This window comes from Phocoena sinus, chromosome 2 (assembly GCF_008692025.1).
Source record: "Phocoena sinus isolate mPhoSin1 chromosome 2, mPhoSin1.pri, whole genome shotgun sequence".
NCBI classification, from domain to species: Eukaryota; Metazoa; Chordata; class Mammalia; order Artiodactyla; family Phocoenidae; genus Phocoena; species Phocoena sinus.
This window is the reverse complement of record NC_045764.1, coordinates 145,162,617-145,183,581: the sequence shown is the minus strand read 5'-3', so window position 1 is coordinate 145,183,581 and position 20,965 is coordinate 145,162,617. Positions and strand designations below refer to the sequence as shown.

Genomic DNA, 20,965 nt, shown 5'->3' with positions numbered 1-20,965 from the left:
AACCCAAAGCCATGAGCTAATGGAATATTCCAGCTGAAGTACAGAATGCTAGCTTTCAAGACTCCCCGTGTCTGGCTTTGTTAGTACCTCCACCAAGGCTGGAGAAAGGCAATAAAACACTAAGATATCTGGGTGCCAATCCAGATCCTTAAGCATGAGAGACGTTCTTGGGAACGTCTAGGGAAGCTGGCATGGAAGACATTTGGAGGGAAGGAGGTTAGGAAGACTGCAAAAAAGGAATGAAATGCTAGGTGCCTTCAAACTGCTTTCCAGATCCACAGAACTAGTATTGAACATGCGATGGATTGGCCTTTAAAACACTAGGTCATAAAGATTCTTGAAAATCCCTAAGTAAGGGAATTCCCTGGCAGTCCAGTGGTTAGGACTCTTCTCTTTCACTTGCTGAGGGCCCGGGTTCGATCCCTGGTCGGGGAACTAAGATCCTGAGAACTGTGCAGTGCAGCCAAAAAAAAAAAAAAACTCCCCAAGTAAAATCCCAAGTTTAAAATGGAAGTCAATAAAACTGCAGGATTGGTTTGGGAGAAATTCCCTTTGCTGGAATGCATAAATTCCATGAAATAACAATCATATAATGACCTGAGCACCAGCACACTTAAACATGTACCTAAAACAGGTGAGTGTGTGTTTGTTGGCAGTTGGCATAGGCTTTCAAAGGGAAAACATCTCCCTGTTGGACTATTCCTAGGCACTATGGCTAGTGACACTATTTGGGGCCTCCCCCTACCACTTTTTTAACTTATTTTTTCTTCATGTCTCAGAGTCAGTATTTTCTAACATTTCTAGTCTCTCCAAGACCCCACCTTAAATTGCTAAAGCTAATGTCTGTTCTTTTCTCTTCCTCTTAAGAGAGACCTGTGAGTCGGATGGAAGTGGCATTGAAGTAGCAAAAGAAGTGGATTCTGTACTGATTTCTTCAGTGGAGTAGCTTCATGAACCTTGGGCAAATCACTCAGACTCTTTGGAACTGTGAAATGGAGGTCCCTCTTAAGTCTAAAATCTCATTCTTTCCATCTCATGGCCTGTCTACGTCCTGTTCCAATGAGTTCTCATACCTGAGCCATCCCTATAGTGCCCACCAGAACCAGTCTGTGAGCCAAGATCTTTGGCAAGTGTACAACTGCTCGGAGCCTCAAGCTCCTCATTTGTGAAATGGGGGGAAGAATACCTGTCTCAGCACATTGTTAGAGTGTTAAACATGTGGGCACACGTGTGTGTGTGTGTGTGTGTGTGTGGCTTAGAACAGAGCCTGATGTATGGAAAACACTGAAGTAAAGTGCTTGCTGTCATTAGCATATCCTCTCTATTCTGCTCTCAGTGCTTGTTGAAAGCAACGTGCACACCACAAAGAAGGCTTTTTTCAATGGGGTCTGCCAAGGAATATAGAAACAGAGAAAGAACTTACTGTTATTAGCAAACCTTACTCTGAAACCACAGGAAAGAGTAAATTATCCCCATTATAGTAGACCTGACTGGAGCTGAGTTTGGGGACTTAGACATTGCCTCCAACTTGGGAAGCCAACTGTCTAAAGGCTCTGTCTGAGAGCTTCAAAAAAAAAGCCAGCCTTGGCTGACAGGGCCCACAGATCCTTGCTTACTACAGCAAGTCTTCAGGGGATGGGGGAGAACTAGCAGATTTCATTAAACTGCAGTCTTAATATGGTAGTACTGGAGATGACCCAGACCTCAGGAGCTGGGACAGCAAACTTCTCTCTGGCCTTCAGAGTTAAAATTCCCCGATCTGGCACTGGGCCAGCCCTAGAGAATCAGAAAAGTGGCAAGCCATGGAAATGTTCTGTGTTTGTGCCCGAGAAAAGTTTTGACCGGAGTTTTCCATGCAGGACCGTTTTGCATGTGTATGTGTGTTAAATATTCTGTAACATCTGATTCAAGAAGAAGCTAAACCGTAAAAAAGCCAACAGAAGTCTGACTAGGCCAAGGGGAAAAAGGGTCAAGAGTTCAGTCCCGGCCCGCTAAACCCTCAGGACAGATCTGGAATAGAGATTTAAGAGCACATGTGCGGCCTTGGAGAGGGCAGACAGAGGAATATGAGAGAGGAGGGGTTTGAATTGCTGGTGGAAAAGAGGCAGTGGAATTATACTTGTGGGGGGGAAAGCTTTTCAAATAAAACACATCTGCCAGAAGAGAAGCTGGAACAAGGGTAGGGAAGAGTGGTCCTGAAGGAGGTAGGGGTGCTTAGCTGTATCATCCCGTCCAGTGCCCTCGTTTTTGAGATGGAGAGTGGCTTGGCCTGGCCTCTGAGGCTGGTGCTTTCCTCACATCTTGCTATTTCTAGATGTGGTTCTTTGGTTGGAGGGGACGCTTACCTTCTTTCCTTGATCTTCCCACCCTCAACCAGTGTGACTCCAGCGGGGGCTCTAATGTCAATATGCAGCTGTAGCAAGGGATTGAAGATGGCCTGTAAGGAGGAAGCGCAAGGAGGGAAGAGCCTTGTGCAAAGGGAAACCAGGGTCCGCTGAGCTTGGACCACCCTCACCCCCAGAAAATCAGCACCAGGGCCCTTAAACTCAGACTAACGTGACTTGTCCCTGCACCTCTCAGCAACTCTGGAGGCTCCTAGGTTGCTGAATGCCGTCTTGATGTTTCAGCGCCAAGAAATGTCAACAAATCTCTTGGGTGAATTTCAGAGGGGAGCAATAAACATGTTGGGAGACTGGAAGAAAAGATCAAAGGGACCGGAGTGTGGGAACTGAGGTCATTAGGTTTTAGGTACACCAGCGCTCAACAACGGGAGAAGACTTTTCCAGTTGTAAGCACCCAAGAACCAGAAGAGAAAGGAACAAATTTTAAATGGAATCTGCCCAGCTGCAGGCCAAAGAAGACTGGTTCAAATTGCTGTGTTCCTCTTGGCTCCTGGGTCCTGGTAAGATCTTTTTCCTAAACCAGCTCTGAGAAGCAGCTTACAGTTCAGACCCCTTCATCTTTATCTGAGACTTAAACTTCCCTGCTCAAAGGAAATTCCAGCACTTTGTTCCTCAAGCACCTGCCTAGGTTGGAATTCCATGGGCAGGTGCTACCTAGTTTAGCCTTACTGGGGAAGGCTGGGCAGCCCCAGTAGGTGGAAGAGCTGGCAGAGACTCTGCCTCATTCCGATCTGGCTGACCATGGGGGCAAGAGTTGACACAAAGGCAAATTTGTCCTTCTCTTCAGGCCAGTGTCCAAATCCTACAACTTCCCCAGCTTGTCTTTCTGCCGAGAGACCAGAGAAGATGTCCTAGGCTTGGGCTCCTACTGAGTCGGGGTGCTCTGTGTCTCCCTCGTGAGGTCAGTTGAGTCCAGTCAGCAGCTACATCTGACCTGCTGACCTCCTTTCTCTTCTCCCCTAATTTGGGATCCAGTCGGCAACCTCGCTTCCCCCTAAGACAGGAGAGTACGCTGGAGGTATCCCAGAGGGGTGGGGGTTAGGAGCCCCTTCCCGCTAAATATCCACGCTATTTTTACCTCTTCATCTCTCAGGTCAATATGTATGAAGAATTCGGGGAAAAGACAGTTCTTGGATTCCACTCAGAAGGGAGGGAAGAGGATGGTTGGCTGGGTTGATCCTGATGTTGGTACCCTGGACAACAGGAGCCAGGGGGAACCAGGAAGAGGGATGGGGGCATGAAAAGACAGAGGACCACTGGTTAGCATGCCTCTGGGGTCTCCTTTGGAAAACAGTCGAGCTTAGGAAATAGATGAAACCGTTGGAGCAGCAGGCTTAAGAGGCAAAGCTCTGACTTCACTCAAGAGGATTGGCTCATGTGTGTCCGAGATCACTTAGACCTTCTAGTTATTTATTTATTTTATGTATGGCTATGTTGGGTCTTCGTTGCTGCACGCGGGCTTTCTCTAGTCGCGGTGAGTGGCGGCTACTCTTCATTGTGGTGCGCAGGCCTCTCATTGTGGTGGCTTCTCTTGTTGCGGAGCACGGGCTCTAGGTACGCGGGCTTCAGTAGTTGAAGCATGCAGGCTCAGTAGTTGTGGCGCACGGGCTTAGTTCCTCTGCGGCATGTGGGATCTTCCCGGACCAGGGTTCAAACCCGTTTTCCCTTCATTGGCAGGCGGATTCTTAACCACTGCGCCACCAGGGAAGTCCATAGATTTTCTCTTTTTAATGGGCATTGGCTCTTGTGATTGCTGATGCAGGGAAAGATCAAGGACTCTACCATTTCAGCCCTGGGTGCCTTTGGGGCCAGGGACAAGGCCTTGGCAGTCAGGAAGCTCTCCGGCCAGGCCCTTGCCAGTAACACTTGACCTTATGACCGATGGCGGCCTCTTCAGGAGGCCTCTTCAATTCCTGGACGGTGCTCAAGTCCAAGTGTTCCCACCTTCAAAATCTAGAGTAGCCGGTAGCCTCTTTAAGGTGTTCTCTAGGCCCAGAGGGCAGGACCACTATACCCTGCAGCCTGTGGAGTGCCTAACCCTAGAGGTTGCTATTCACACTGTGGTCCACATGACCGGCCCCTCCCAGCGCGATGGGAGGCACCACCTGCTCAGCTGCACACTGTGGTCCTGCCGGCGCCATCCAGTGGAGCTCCCAGTCCAGAAAAGGAGGCATGTGAGCCCCGGGGTCTCCTCCTTCATGCTCTCCTTGCCGCCACACCAAGTGCACTATGGGCTCCCTCCCTAGAGCGTTCCCCTCCCCAGTCTCCCTTCCTTCCCCCTCTTATGAGCAGCATTTAGCTCAAGGACCAGGTCACTGCAGAGAGGGTGTGGAGGGAAAGCTTGAGCCCAGCACACATCTGTGACACCTGCTGAGCTGACGGTCACAGGGATTTTCGTCTTCTCAGTCCTCAGTGTGACTTCAAGGCCTAGGAGAGTTTCAGCTGCCCAGTTTTCCACGCTGCTTCTGACATTCAGTCCTCCCCACTTGGACACGCTGTGGGTCCTGCTCTGTGAGGGGCAGTGAGATCAGAGGGTGAGATTTGAGAAGCAGCTTCTACACCATCCCTGCCTTCTGGTGATCAGACCCTCCTTTGCCCCTTTCCGCCCACTTCTGGGCATTTCTCTCCTGCTGCTGCTTCCCGTCAGTCCCAGCAGAGAGGGAACTAACAAGCTTATTCTAACTCTCAACTGTCTCCTGAGCTCTGCGTCCCTTGCTGGTGCCAAGAAACCTCCTTCCCCCATGCTCTGAGTCAGAGCCCAGCCACCTTAGAATAGCAGAACAGTGAGTCAGGGAGAGATGAGGGCCATGGTAGGGGGGACTGTGAGGGTCCAGGGTAGCCTGGGGTTGTAGGCTATACAAAGTAGAGATGAGGCTTACCTTGCAATGTTACTGTCTGGGTTAGTGGGGGGGGGGGGGGGGGGGGGAAATATATATATATATATATATATACACATACATATAAATACATATGTACATATATATGGGTGTGTGTGTGTGTGTGTGTGTATATATATATATATATATATATATATATATATCTCATCTAGCACAACATCCATCATGAAGTAGGCACTGGGTAAAGAGAGCTGCTATTATTGTCATCATAATCTTGTCTTCTTCCAGGTCCAGTGACCTGCTGACCTTTGGCTTCATGTCCATCATGCCGGTATTAAGTGAAATGTCAAGGAAAAATGGAAGTAGGAAGTCCTGGTGATTTCTCCAACTGTGTCCTCTCCTCTTCCTAATCTATTCCCTCTCAGCATTTATGAGAAAGTGACATGGAAATAAAGCTCAGTGTTTTGAAATGCTGGGTTCTTTCTTTGTCCTAAATACTTCCAAATAGAGCCAGCCACAGAAGCCGCTCCACAGAGCTAGAATTTGAAAACCAGAAGCCAGTGAGGGGAAAGAAGTGGCCACAGGCAGAGGGAGCCTAGACCTTCACAGCCACTGCGACTCCTCCCCGCTGTCCGCCCCACGCTTCCAGTGACTTACTGGGATTGTCCAACAGAGCTTTGATCTGTCTGGTAGGAGTATGGCCTTCACTTAGGAAAAGACAATAATGAGAAATCCAAACTTAGCAAACCAAAATGAGGACAAAGGGATTCACGTTACATACAAATGGATTCTTGGCAAAAGACTTCGGATGATGCTGCTGTGTGAAAAGAGGCACCCCTGGGTGTAGGGATGTAGGGTAACCTCTGAGCGAGTCCCTTAAAGAGAAACCACTCCCCCAGGAGACCCAGAGTGTTGTGTTAACCCTGAGCTTTGCCCAGATGGTTGATCCTCCCAAAATGTAGGAAGTTTCCCCAGGGAAGAAATTTCACAGTTTCCACTATCCATAAGGATTTTAATCTCTCTCTAGGAAGTCACCAGAAATCCAAGGGAAAATTCCCAGCTGATCCCTTGAATCCTCCCTTCTCTTCCCAGTTCCTTGGTACTCCTAGTGCTGGGGAGGGTTTAAGGAGCCAATTCCCTCCCAGCATTTCCTCCCCAGTTACAAAACATGAAAATGGTCATTGTAGGGTCAAAGATCTTTGCATCCCAAGAACAAAAGAAAGTTTTTGGAACAGTAGTTTTTCTTCAGAATTTTCATCCACAAGGGATAGATAAAGAACAACCTTACTTTATGAGACCAGGATGTTTAAATGAAGACAGTATCCTAGAAACTTAGCAAAGTGATGTGAGACATGAAATAAAAAGATGTGTCTATCTCTGTCCTTCAGTAGGCACGGTGCATCTCAGTACTGGTGTCCTGAGGCTTTGCAAATCAGGATGGCGAGTATCTGTTTTGGCTATTATTTCCATGTGGGGAAAATGGAGAAAAAGAACAATTCCGATTCCCTGCAGCCCCAGTCTTGTTGCCTGCCAGCAGTGGAGACTGTTCACAGTCGGGCACTACTCAAAGTAAGTATGCACATATTCTATTGATATGTCCCAGCAATCCTCTCCTGGACATACGTTCTAGACATTCTCACCCAGGTTCCGAAGGGGACACATACCAGATTCCACTGTGGGTTTGCATGTGGTGCCAGGGAAGTGGGCAATAAAGTGGGAGTGGAGGTCCGAAATGTGGTAATAGCCCACCCCCGAGGACCTACAGCAGACGGCGCAATGGACCAGATGTACTGCTCATGGCAACATAGATGGATCCCAAAACCACAGAGCTGAGTGAAGAAAGTACAGAATAAGGACTGCAACATAATACAACCACGTGTAAATTAAAAATGCACGCACACAAGAGGAACACACATTTATCATAAACGCATAAAACAAAAGATACGCATTATGTAAACTGGAACAGTTACCTATGTGGGAAGGAACATGAGAATGGGGAACAGAGGTGAATATATAAATAAACCAGGACCACACTAAAACTTGTACACGAATGTTCATATCAGAATGATTCCTAATACCCAGAAATTGGAAACAACCCAAATGTCCTTGAACTGATGGATACATGAAAGTGGTATATCCATACAATGGGGTAATATTTGGCCATAAACAGGAATAAAGTGCTAATTAATGCTACAATGTGGATGACCTTTGAAAACATTATGCTAAGTGAAAGAAGCCTGCACAGAAGACCACATATCGTGTGACTCCATTTTTATGAAATGTCCGGAATTAGCAAATCTAAAGAAACAGAAAGTAGATTATGGTTGCCTAGCGCTAGGGGGCAGGGGGGGTTGAGGGAAAATGGGGAGTGACTGCTAATGGGTGTAAGGTTTCTTCCTGGGGTGATGAAAATGTTTTAAACTTAGATTGTAGTGATGGATGTACAGCTCAGTATATATATCAAAAACCATTGTTTTACACATTAAATGGGCAAGTTTTATGGTATGTGAATTATATCTCAATAGAGACTTTTACAAAGAAAAACAGGAGGGGGAGGGTATGCTTAAGTGGTTGCCTGTGGGTCCTTCCTCTTTGTGCTTCTGGTTTCATAGGGAACTGGGTGAGGTTCACCTACCTTAACCCTGCCCATGGGCCATTGCCCTCAGATGTGCGCATTTGCCTCTGGCCCTTCTGGCTCAAAAACCCAGCACTGGCCAAAGGCTCCCTGGAGCTGAGTCAAAGCTGACTCCAGGACAGGACTGACCAGCTACATGCAGACCATGTCCTCCACTGCCCAAAGAGGCTCACTGCCAGCCTGGGGTGGAAGGTTTCCTCACAATGGAAGTTTATCATCAGTCAGCAGTGTAATTCTAAGAAGACATATCTTTCCTTCCTGGCTTTGTCATACTTAACTTCTCTGAGCCTCAGTTTCTCTCTCTGAGAAATGGACATATAATTACCTAGAGCAGTTTGGGATAGTAAACTGAACCTGCCTTCCAAAAATTTGACCCGTTCCTCCAAAGAGACAACCACATATACTAATACAGTCTTGAATTTGGCAAAATTGGTAGAAGGCTCCAGATCATGGGAAGTAAAGCATAATCTTAATTGAGAGTCTGTTATGTGCCAGACAGTGGTGGGTGCTGGGAAACAAAGATGGGTGGAATGGTTTTAGGAGTCAAGTATCTTGGGTACAAATGACAGAAACCCAGCTTAAACTGACAGCAGCAGAAAAAGGGAATGCAGTGGCTCAGAAATGAGCTGAGTGGTAGAGACTCCTCTCCTCCTCTGCATCATTTTCTGTGGATGGTCCGAGAAAAATTCCTATCCCTCCTAGCTTACTGACCTAGGTGGGAGATGAGAGAATCTTTCAGCAGATTCCTAGTCTCCCTTCCTTTGGAAACAGAGTGGGTATGTCCAGTGCTGTAACTACAGTCGAATGGAAATGCAGAGAAGCCGATATCCTATCAGGAAAAATCTCAACACTTTTAAGCCTGAAAGGAGTCTCTGCCCATTAGGAGACTAGTAGTGGCAAGTGACAGAAAATGGGGCTTAAACTGCATGGTACAATGATGGTGACTTATTGGCTGTCCCGTAACTCAGAAGTTCTGGGATAGAGTGGCCTGAAGGTTTATCAGGGCTCTGTCCCCTTCCCTGCAGTTCTCTCAGCTCTGCCCTCCATGTGTGTCTGCTCTGTCTCAGGCTGGCTGCCTCCATGGCGGTGAGGTAGCCCTCATCATGAGTCAGAGCAACACACTGCCTTGTTCCCGTCTGGGGATAAGGCAAGAGCAGCTTCCTGCAGTCGCTGAAGGAAAGTCTGTAAAGGGTGGCTCTGCCTGGACCACCACGGCCTGGGCAACGCCCATGTCAACTCCTGAGACCGTGATGGGCTGATGTGCTTCTATGAGTCAGAATCCACCTGGAAAATCACAGCTCACTTCCCAGTGGGAGAGCGTGGAAGGACATGGAGAACACGAACACAGTGCTTCCCACAGGGTCACAGATCTCGTTTACAGGAGAGGATATGGGGGCCAAAGCTTGCCCAAGGCTCCACATCTGGTTTGTGGCAAATCTAAGACCAGATGTCAGTGGTTTTGCCTACAGTTGGCTGCTTTTGAATCAATAATAGAATAGAAGACCTTGATGGGAAGCAAACACCCCATCACTAAGGAGATTCAAGCCGAGGCTTGATGGCATCCTAGCTATAAAAGGAATTACCACACTGATTTCCAAGGGAGGACAGAGGCCTCTGTTACTGGTGCTCCGTGGGAACAGCATGGGGATGAGACAACTAATCTCAGGAAGGGATAGTGGAGATGGGGCTCTGCAGCAGGGCTGGGCTCATCCTGTCCGCTTTCTTGGATTTGTAACTTCCTGAGAGAGGCTGACTCCCCTCTGCCTTCCCCTCCTCCCTGCCCTTTTCCCAGGTTGAGAGGGACAAGCTGGGGCTGGTAATTGTGTTAGTTCAGCTTCTTCCCTGGCCCTGCCAGCCCAGTAATCTGATTTCCAAGGGACGAGGGATGGCAGGGCCCAGGCTCAGGAAGAAATCTCCTCCCTTGTGTCCATCGGGCCTGTTAATTTGATAAAACTACTTGCTGAGCTTCCACAGAACCCTCATTAGGAACAAATTTCATCTGGTTCCCACAGCCCTGGCCCTGAAGAGCTTTCCAGCTCTCAGCCCAGAAGAAACTTCAGCTTCCAATTTAATTTCTGCATAAGGAAATTGTCTTTATTATAATAATAACAACCAGAGATTGAGCACCTGCTGCATGTCAGACACAGTACCGGGTGCTTTGTATCTGATGACTCAGTGTGTGCGCTGTTAGGCTTGTGAATTCACAGGTGCTCCCAGCGAGGCTCTTGGCTAATGATCCCCTTTGTCACATGATTCTCCCTCCATTTGAATGGATTTGCTCTTGGGCCTGGGACCTTTGGCCAAATCCGAGGATCGCGTGATCCTCAGTGTTTCCAGGGCCAGATGGCTGCCTGAGTGAAGCAGGATCTGACCCAAGTCTCCTCTCCTGCCCAAGGGTTCCTGGTGTCTAACAGGTGCCAGCAGCCACTCAGGACACCCATTGGAGCTCACCTTCACCATCCCGCCCCATCACCATATCAACCACCTGTGGCTTCAAACCCTATTCTAAAGCTCATCCTGCCAAGCATCATGGAAGGTATGTAGCTCGGTGGAAAGAAAGACCCTGGGCCCTGGAGAGAAGCAGCTTTGCCACCTATCAGCTACGTGACCTTGGACAAGTTATCTAAACTCTGAGCTGAGGGGCTTCCTCATCTGGGAATGGTGAGAGTGTAATCTACCTTAGAGGACATTTGTGAGAATTAAATGAAGTAAAGGATATGCAACCTAGTCTCCAATTTCACTGTGTGGGATGGGAATTATTAATCACCCCTGGCTCAAGTATTTTCCAAGGGCCTGAACCACCTCTATGCCTGGCCATCTGGCCCTACACTTTGACTTCCTCCCCAGGAATCCCAGGATAATCACAGGGTTGTGGGGCTGTGCAGGGATTGCCAGATTGCTCATCACTTGGAAACTGCAGTCACCTGCTTGTTCTTTGAGGGTCCCTGTCCCCACAGAGCTCATGTTTTTATGACACAGATGACAGATAAGTAAATGAATATATAAAGTATCATGTTGTGACATGCTCTGTCCCAGTGGACATCAGGGAGGCTACAGGAACCCCAGCTAGGGTGCTGGTGTCAGTGCCACCCTAGGGAAGTGACAAATGACTTTCCATGCACCACTCCACCCAGACAATAGGCACCCGCTTCCCCAGGCCATCAGTCTGCTACCTAAATCAGTCGGTGCCCACAATTACAGCCTCCGCCCCAAAGAAGCCTCTTCTCTTAGGCTGTTTCCACAGTCAGACCTGGGCTCAGCCCCCTGCTTCTGCTGCCCAACATTGTCATGAGTGCAAATTCTGGGCAGCTCAGGGAGATACCGACTCCCCCTCTCAAAGAGCGCCACGACTGGCTCTTTTGTCTTTCTGGTGGCCCTGCCTCTTTTGAATCTATTCAGATGTCACCTCTCCCAGGAAGTCTTCCCTGACCACCTGTTCTAAATTAGCCAGCCTCACACATGACCCCCACCCCACTTTCCCCGATCTTAACTGCCCATCTCCTTAGCCAAAACTAACAAGTGAGTCCAACAAGGTCACATGATACAAAGTCAATATACAAAAATCAATTGTATTTTAGGATTCATTTTGACTTAACATTTGTATAAAGTGTGAGGTAAGGGTTGAAGTTAGTTGTTTTCATATGGATATCAGGTTGTTCCAACACCATTTGTTGAAAACATTATTGTTTCTCCATAAAATAACCTTGGCACTTTTCTAAAAAATTTCACTGACTATATATGTATTGGCTTATTTCTGGCTCTATAAAGTTCCATTGATCTATATGTCTATCTTTATAGAAATACCACATTGTCTTGATTATGTAGCTTTGTAATAAGTCTTGAAATCAGACAAGTCTTCCAGCTTTGTTTTCTGGCCACATTGCACAGCTTATGGGATCTTAGCTCCCTGACCAGGAATTGAACCTAGGCCCTCGGCAGTGAAAGCGTGGAGTCCTAACCACTGGACTGCCAGGGAATTCCCTGTTCTTCTTTTATAAAATTGTTTCAATTATTCTAGGTACTTTCTATTTCCACATACATTTTATTTTTTATTTAATTTTTAAAGTTTTGTATTGAAGTATAGTTGATTTACAATGCTGTGTTAGCTTCTGGTGTACAGTAAAGAGATTAGGTTTTTTATATATATATATATATTCTTTTTCATTATGATTTATTACAGGGTATTAAATATAGTTCTCTGTGCTATACAAGTAGGACCTTGTTGTTTATTTTATATATAGCAGTTTGTAAATTTCCACATATATTTTGGAGTCAGCTTGTCAATTTCTATGGGAAAAAAAAAAAAAAGAAAAAAGCCAACTAGTAGCTTATTGGGATTGCTTTGAACAATTTGCAATTGAAAAATAGCTTAATTTGAGGAGAATTGATATCTTAACAATATTGTGGCTTTCGATCCATAAACATGGTGTATCTGTCCATTTAATGTTCATTTACTTGGGTCTTATTAAAATTTTCAAAGGAATATTTTATAGTTTCCTGTAGAGAGTTCCTCACATATTATGTTAAATCTATCCCTGAGAAATCAAGTTTTTGTGTTATTGTAAATTGTATTTTTATATTTTCATTTCTATTTATTGCTAATATATAGAGATACATTTGATTTTTGTATATTGACTTTGTATCATGTGATCTTGCCAAACTTATTTATTAGTTTTGGTAGCTTTTTGTAGGTACCTTAGGACTTCCAAAGTAGACAGTCATGTTGTCTTTGAATAAGGGTAGTTTCCTTTTCAATCTGTATAGCTTTTACTTGTTTTACTTTCCTTATTGCACTGTCTAGGACCTCCTCTACAGTGTTGAAAAGAAGTGGTGAGGTGGTCATTTTTGTTCTTTACCCAATCTTTGGGGGAAAACATTCAGTCTTTCACCATTAAGTATTATATTGGCTGGAGATTATTCATAGACGTCCTTTAACAAGTTAAGAAAGTTCCTGTCTATTTATTGTTTACTGAATGGCTTTTGAATTTTGTCAAAAAATTTTTTAACTCAAGTGAGATGATCATATAGTTGTTTGGTTTTTTTTTTCAGTGGCGCTAGTATGGTGAATTACATTGATTAATTTTCAAGTGGTAAAAAAACCTTTCATTCCTGGGATAAAACTGGTCATGCCTCATTTCCCTTTCTATCCTATTGCCAGATTTGATTTGTTAAAATTTTGTTAAGGGTCTATGTTCATTAGGGATTCTTTTTTTTTTCTTGTGATCTTATAATCAAACCTTTTTTTCTGATTTGGGTATCAGGGTAGTGCTGGCTTCAAAATATGAGTTGGGAAGTGTTCCTTTTTTTTTTTTTTTTTTTTTTCATTTTCTGTGTAGAATTGATTCAATTTCTTCCTTAAATGTTAGGTCTGATTTACTATTAAAGCCATCTGGACCTGGAATTTTCTTTATGGGAAGATTTTTTAAAAAATCAATTTACTGATGTATTGTTTATGGCTGCTTTCACACTAGAAAGGCAGAGCTCAGTAAATGCAACAGAGAACATATGGTCCACCAAAGCCAAAAGCACTATCTTTCCTTCCACAAAAGAAGTTTGCCAACCCTGCTCCACAGCAGTGCCCTGCCCATACGATGGCTGCTTGACTTAATTCAGCTTCCTTGAAGAGGCTGACTCTGAGATGGAAACTGAGCCAAGTGGCTGACAGGGTCTTGGTGCTCCTGCCAGGTTTCAGGCCTGAGCCTCTGAGGTGGGAGAGCCGAGTTCAGGACATTGGGCCACCAGAGACCTCCCAACCCCACCTAATATCAAACAACGAAAGCTCTCCCAGAGATCTCCATCTCAACGCTAAGACCCAGATCCACTCAGTGACCAGCGAGCTACAGTGCTAGACACCCTATGCCAAACAACTAGCAAGACAGGAGCACAACCCCCACCCATTAGCAGAAAGGCTGCCTAAAATCATAACAAGGTCACAGACACCCGAAAACACACCACCAGATGTGGACCTGCCCACCAGAAAGACAAGATACAGCCTCATGCACCAGAACACAGGCACCAATCCCCTCCACCAGGAAGCCTGCACAACCCACTGAACCAACCTTACCCACTGGGGGCAGACACCAAAAACAACAGGAACTACGAACCTGCAACCTGAGAAAAGGAGACCCAAAACACTGTAAATTAAGCAAAATGAGAAGAAAGAGAAGTACACAGCAGATGAAGGAGCAAGGTAAAAACCCACCAGACCTAACAAATGAAGAGGAAATAGGCAGTCTACCTGAAAGAGAATTCAGAGTAATGATAGTAAAGATGATCCAAAATCTTGGAAATAGAATGGAGAAAATACAAGAAATGTTTAACAAGGACCTAGAAGAACTAAAGAGCAAACAAACAATGATGAACAACACAATAAATGAAATTAAAAATTCTCTAGAAGGAATCAGTAGCAGAATAACTGAGCCAGAAGAACAGATAAGTGACCTGGAAGATAAAATAGTGGAAATAACTACTGCAGAGCAGAATAAAGAAAAAATAATGGGAAGAATTGAGGACAGTCTCAGAGACCTCTGGGACAACATTAAATGCACCAACATTCAAATTATAGGGGTCCCAGAAGAAGAAGAGAAAAAAAAGGGATGAAGAAAATATTTGAAGAGATTATAGTTGAAAATTTCCCTAATATGGGGAAAGAAATAGTCAAGTCCAGGAAACGCAGACAGTCCCATACAGGATAAATCCAAGGAAAAACATGCCAAGACACATATTAATCAAACTATCAAAAAGTAAATACAAAGAAAAAATATTAAAAACAGCAAGGGAAAAGCAACAAATAATATACAAGGGAATCCCCATAAGGTTAACAGCTGACCTTTCAGCAGAAACTCTGCAAGCCAGAAGGGAGTGTGGCAAGACATATTTAAAGTGATGAAAGGGGAAAACCTACAACCAAGATTACTCTACCCAGCAAGAATCTCACTCAGATTCGACGGAGAAATTAAAACCTTCACAGACAAGCAAAAGCTGAGGGAATTCATCACCACAAACCAGCTTTACAACAAATGCTAAAGGAACTTCTCTAGGCAAGAAACACAAGAGAAGGAAAAGACCTACAATAACAAACCCAAGACAATTAAGAAAATGGTAATAGGAACATACATATCGATAACTACCTTAAATGTAAGAGGATTAAATGCTCCAACCCAAAGACATAGACTGGCTGAATGGATATAAAAACAAGACCCATCTATATGCTGTCTACAAGAGACCCACTTCAGGCCTAGGGACACATACAGACTGGAAGTGAGGGTATGAAAAAAGATATTACATGCAAATGGAAATCAAAAGAAAGTTGGAGTAGCAATTCTCCTATCAGAAAAAATAGACTTAAAAAAAAAGACTAATACAAGAGACAAGGAAGACACAATATAATGATCAAGGGATCGATCCAAGAAGAAAATATAACAATTGTGAATATTTATGCACCCAACACATAAGGGTGCATAACATAAATACATAAGGCAAATGCTAACAGCCATGAAAGGGGAAATCGACAGTAACAAAATAATAGTAGGAGACTTTAACACCCCACTTTCACCAATGGACAGATCATCCAAAATGAAAATAAATAAGGAAACACAAGCTTTAAATGATACATTAAACAAGATGGACTTAATTGATATTTATACGACATTCCATCCAAAAAAAACAAAATACACTTTCATCTCAAGTGCTCATGGAACATTCTGCAGGATAGATCATATCTTGGGTCACAAATCAAGCCTTGGTAAATTTTTAAAAATTGAAATCGTATCAAGTATCTTTTCCTACCACAATGCTATGAGACTAGATGTCAATTACAGGAAAAAATCTGTAAAAAGTACAAACACATGGAGGCTAAACAATAGACTACTAAATAACCAAGAGATCACTGAAGAAATCAAAGAGGAAATCAAAAAATACCTAGAAACAAATAACAATGAAAACATGATGACCCAAAACCTATGGGATGCAGCAAAAGCAGTTCTAAGAGGGAAGTTTATAGCAATACAAGCCTACCTCAAGAAACAAGAAAAATCTCAAATAAACAATCTAACCTTACACCTAAAGGAACTAGAGAAAGAAGAACAAACAAAACCCAAAGTTAGTAGAAGGAAAGAAATCATGAAGATCAGAGCAGAAATAAATGAAAAAGAAATGAAAGAAACAATAGCAAAGATCAATAAAACTAAAAGCTGGTTCTTTGAGAAGATAAACAAAATTGATAAACCATTAACCAGACTCATCAAGAAAAAAAGGGAGAACACTCAAATCAACAGAATTAGAAATGAAACTGGAGAAGTAACAACTGACACTGCAGAAATACAAAGGATCATGAGAGATTACTACAAGCAACTACATGCCATTAAAATGGACAACCTAGGCACTTCCCTGGTGGTGCAGTGGTTAGGAATCGGCTGCCAATGTGGGGGACATGGGTTCGAGTCCTGGTCCAAGAAGATACCACATGCGGCAGACAGATTAAGCCCATGTCCCACAACTAATGAACCTGCGAGCCACAACTACTGAAGCCCACATGCCACAACTACTGAAGCCCGCATGCCACAACTACTGAAGCCCGCACACCTAGAGCCCATGCTCCACAACAAGAGAAGGCACCGCAATGAGAAGCCCACACACCACAACAAAGAGAAGCCCCCACTCACCGCAACTAGGGAAAGCCCGCATGCAGCAACAAAGACCCAACACAGCCAAAAATTAATTAATTAATTAATTAAAAAAAAATAAGACAACCTGGGAGAAATGGATAAATTCTTAGAAAAGCACAACCTTCCAAGACCGAACCAGGAAGAAACAGAAAATATAAACAGACCAATCACAAGCACTGAAATTGAAACTGTGATTAAAAATCTTCCAACAAATAAAAGCCCAGGACCAGATGGCTTCACAGGTGAATTCTGTCAAATGTTTAGAGAAGAGCTAACACCTATTCTTCTCAAACTCTTCCAGAATATAGCAGAGGGAGGAACACTCCCAAACTCATTCTATGAGGCCACCATCACCCTGATACCAAACCAGACAAAGATGTCACAAAGAAAGAAAACTACAGGCCAATATCACTGATGAACATACATGCAAAAATCCTCAACAAAATACTAACAAAGAGAATCCAACAGCACATTAAAAGGGTCATACACCATAATCAAATGGCGTTTATCCCAGGAATGCAAGGATTCTTCCATATACACAAATCAATCAATGTGATAAACCATATTAACAAATTGAAGGAGAAGAACCATATGATCATCTCAATAGATGCAGAAAAAGCATTTGACAAAATTCAACACCGATTTATGATAAAAATCCTCTAGAAAGTAGGCATAGAGGGAACTTACCTCAACATAATAAATGCCATATATGACAAACCCACAGCCAGCATCATTCTCAATGGTGAAAAAACGAAACCATTTCCACTAAGATCAGGAAAAAGACTAGGTTGCCCACTCTCACTACTATTATTCAACATAGTTTTGGAAGTTTTAGCCACAGCAATCAGAGAAGAAAAAGAAATAACAGTAATCCAAATCAGAAAAGAAGAAGTAAAACTGTCACTGTTTGCAGATGACATGATACTATACATAAAGAATCCAAAGGTGTTACCAGAAAACTACTAGAGCTAATCAATGAATTTGGTAAAGTAGCAGGATACAAAATTAATGCACAGAAATCTCTTGCATTCCTATACATGAATGATGAAAAATCTGAAAGTGAAATTAAGGAAACACTCCCATTTACCATTGCAACAAAAAAATAAAGTACCTAGGAATAAACCTACCTAAGGACACAAAAGACCTGTATACAGAAACTATAAGACACTGATGAAAGAAATTAAAGATGGTACAAACAGATGGAGAGATATACCATGTTCTTGGATTGGAAGAATCAACATTGTGAAAATGACTGCTACCCAAAGCAATCTACAGATTCAGTGAAATCCCTATCAAGCTACCAATGACATTTTTCAGAGCTGGAACAAAAAATTTCACAATTTGTATGGAAACACAAAAGACCCCAAAGCCAAAGCAATCTTGAGAAAGAGAAACAGAGATGGAGGAAGAAGGCTCCCTGACCTCAGACTATACTACAAAGCTACAGTAATCAAGACAGTATGGTACTGGCACAAAACCAGAAATATAGATCAATAGAACCGGATAGAAAGCCCAGAGATAAACCCATGCACATATGTCACCTTATCTTTGATAAAGGAGGCAAGAATATGCAATGGAGAAAAGACAGCCTCTTCAATAAGTGATGCTGGGAAAATTGGACAGCTACATATAAAAGAATGAAATTAGAATGCTCCCTAAACTGTACACAAAAATAAATTCAAAATGAATTAGAGACCTAAATGTAAGGCCAGACACTATAAAACTCTTAGAGGAAAACATAGACAGAACACTCTATGACATAAATCACAGCAAGATCCTTTTTGACCCACCTCCTAGAGAAATGGAAATAAAAACAAAAATAAACAAATGGGACCTAATGAAACTTAAAAGCTTTTGCACAGCAAAGGAAACCATAAACAAGATGAAAAGACAATCCTCAGAATAGGAGAAAATATTTGCAAGCAAAACAACTAACAAAGAATTAATCTCCAAAATATACAAGCAGCTCATGCAGCTCAATATCAAAAAAACAAACAACCCAATCCAAAAATGGGTAGAAGACCTAAATAGACATATCTCCAAGGAACATATGCAGATTGCCAACAAACACATGAAAGGATGCTCAACATCACTAAACATTAGAGAAATGCAAATCAAAACTACAATGAGTTGGCATATACCCTGAGAAAACCAAAATTCAAAGAGAGTCATGTACCAAAATGTTCATTGCAGCTCTATTTACAATAGCCAGGACATGGAAACAACCTAAGCGCCCATCATCGGATGAATGGATAAAGAAGATGTGGCACATATACACAATGGAATATTACTCAGCCTTAAAAAGAAATGAAATTGAGCTATTTGTAATGAGATGGATAGACCTAGAATCTGTCATACAGAGTGAAGTAAGTCAGAAAGAAAAAGACAAATACCGTATGCTAACACATATATATGGAATTTAAGGGAAAAAAATGTCATGAAGAACCTAGGGGTAAGATAGGAATAAAGACGCAGACCTACTGGAGAACGGACTTAAGGATATGGGGAGGGGGAAGGGTGAGTTTTGACAGGGCGAGAGAGAGTCATGGACATATACACACTAACAAACGTAGTAAGGTAGATAGCTGGGGGGAAGCAGCCGCAAGGCACAGGGATATTAGCTCGGTGCTTTGTGACAGCCTGGAAGGGTGGGATGGGGAGAGTGGGAGGGAGGGAGACGCAAGAGGGAAGACATATGGGAACATATGTATATGTATATCTGATTCACTTTGTTGTAAATCAGAAACTAACACACCATTGTAAAGCAATTATACCCCAATAAAGATGTTTAAAAAAAAAAAAAAAAAAAAACTACAATGAGGTATCACCTCACACCAGTCAGAATGGCTGTCATAAAAAACTCTACAAACCGTAAATGCTGGAGAGGGTGTGGAGAAAAGGGAACAGTCTTGAACTGTTGGTGGGAATGTAAATTGATGCAGCCACTATGGAGAACAGTATGGAGGTTCCTTAAAAAACTACAAATAGAACTACCATATGACCCAGCAATCCCACTACTGGGCATATACCCTGAGAAAACCATAATTCAAAAAGAGTCATGTACCGCAAAGTTCATTGCAGCTCTATTTACCATAGCCAGGACATGGAAGCAACCTATGTGCCCATCGACAGATGAATGGTTAAAGAAGCTGTGGCACATATATACAATGGAATATTACTCAGCCATAAAAAGAAATGAAATTGAGTTATTTGTAGTGAGGTGGATGGACCTAGAGCCTGTCATACAGAGTGAAGTAAGTCAGAAAGAGAAAAACAAATACCGTATGCTAACACATATATATGGAATCTTAAAAAAAAAAAAAGGTTCTGAAGAACCTAGGGCCAGGACAGGAATAAAGATGTAGATGTAGAGAGTGGACTTGAGGACACAGGGAGGGGGAAAGGTAAGCTGGGACGAAGTGAGAGAGTGACATGGATATATATACACTACCAAATGTAAAATAGATAGCTAGTGGGAAGCAGCCGCATAGCACAGGGAGATCAGCTCAGTGCTTTGTGACCACCTAGAGGGGTGGGATAGGGAGGGTGGGAGACGCAAGAGGGAGGGGATATGGGGATATATGTATATGTATAGCTGATACACTTTGTTATAAAGAAGAAAATAACACACAATTGTAAAGCAATTATACTCCAATAAAGGTGTTTTTTAAAAAAAGAAATTATGAAAACATAGACTATGGGAAATTTTAGGGAAAATTGTGTAGAAAATTATACAGATCTACCAGCAAAAAAAAAAGAGTCGTTTACCACAATGTTCATTGCAGCTCTATTTACAATAGCCAGGACATGGAAGCAACCTAAGTGTCCTTTGACAGATGAATGGATGAAGAAGATGTGGCACATATATACAATCGAATATTACTCAGCCATAAAAGGAAACGAGGGCTTCCCTGGTGGCGCGGTGGTTGAGAGTCCGCCTGCCGATGCAGCGGATATGGGTTCGTGCCCTGGTCCGGGAAGATCCCACATGCTGTGGAGCGGCTGGGCCCGTGAGCCATGGCCACTGAGCCTGCACATCTGGAGCCTGTGCTCCGCAACGGGAGAGGCCACAACAGTGAGAGGCCCACGTACTGAAAAAAAAAAAAAAAAGGAAACAAAATTCAGTTATTTGTAGTGAGGTGGCTGGACCTAGAGACTGTCGTACCGAGTGAAGTAAGTCAGAAAGAGAAAAACAAATACCATATGCTAACACATATATATGGAATCTAAAAATATATATATATGATTCTGAAGAACCTAGAGGCAGGACAGGAGTAAACACGCAGATGTAGAGAATGGACTTGAGGACATGGGGAGGGGGAAATGTAAGCTGAGACGAAGTGAAAGAGTGGCATGGACATATGTACACTACCAAATGTAAAATAGATAGCTAGTGGGAAGCAGCCGCATAGCACAGGGAGGTCA

General features: G+C 43.4%; 1 long non-coding RNA gene across 1 annotated transcript in view; it reads left to right on the top strand.

Annotated features, from left to right (window-relative positions):
- Positions 1–5,747: 5,747 nt before the first annotated feature.
- Positions 5,748–20,965, top strand: part of LOC116749373 — a 34,223-nt gene continuing 19,005 nt past the window's right edge. The window contains exons 1-2 of the long non-coding RNA XR_004348589.1: positions 5,748–6,808; positions 10,270–10,410. This is a non-coding gene — a long non-coding RNA (uncharacterized LOC116749373). The remainder of the gene's footprint in view (positions 6,809–10,269; positions 10,411–20,965) is intronic.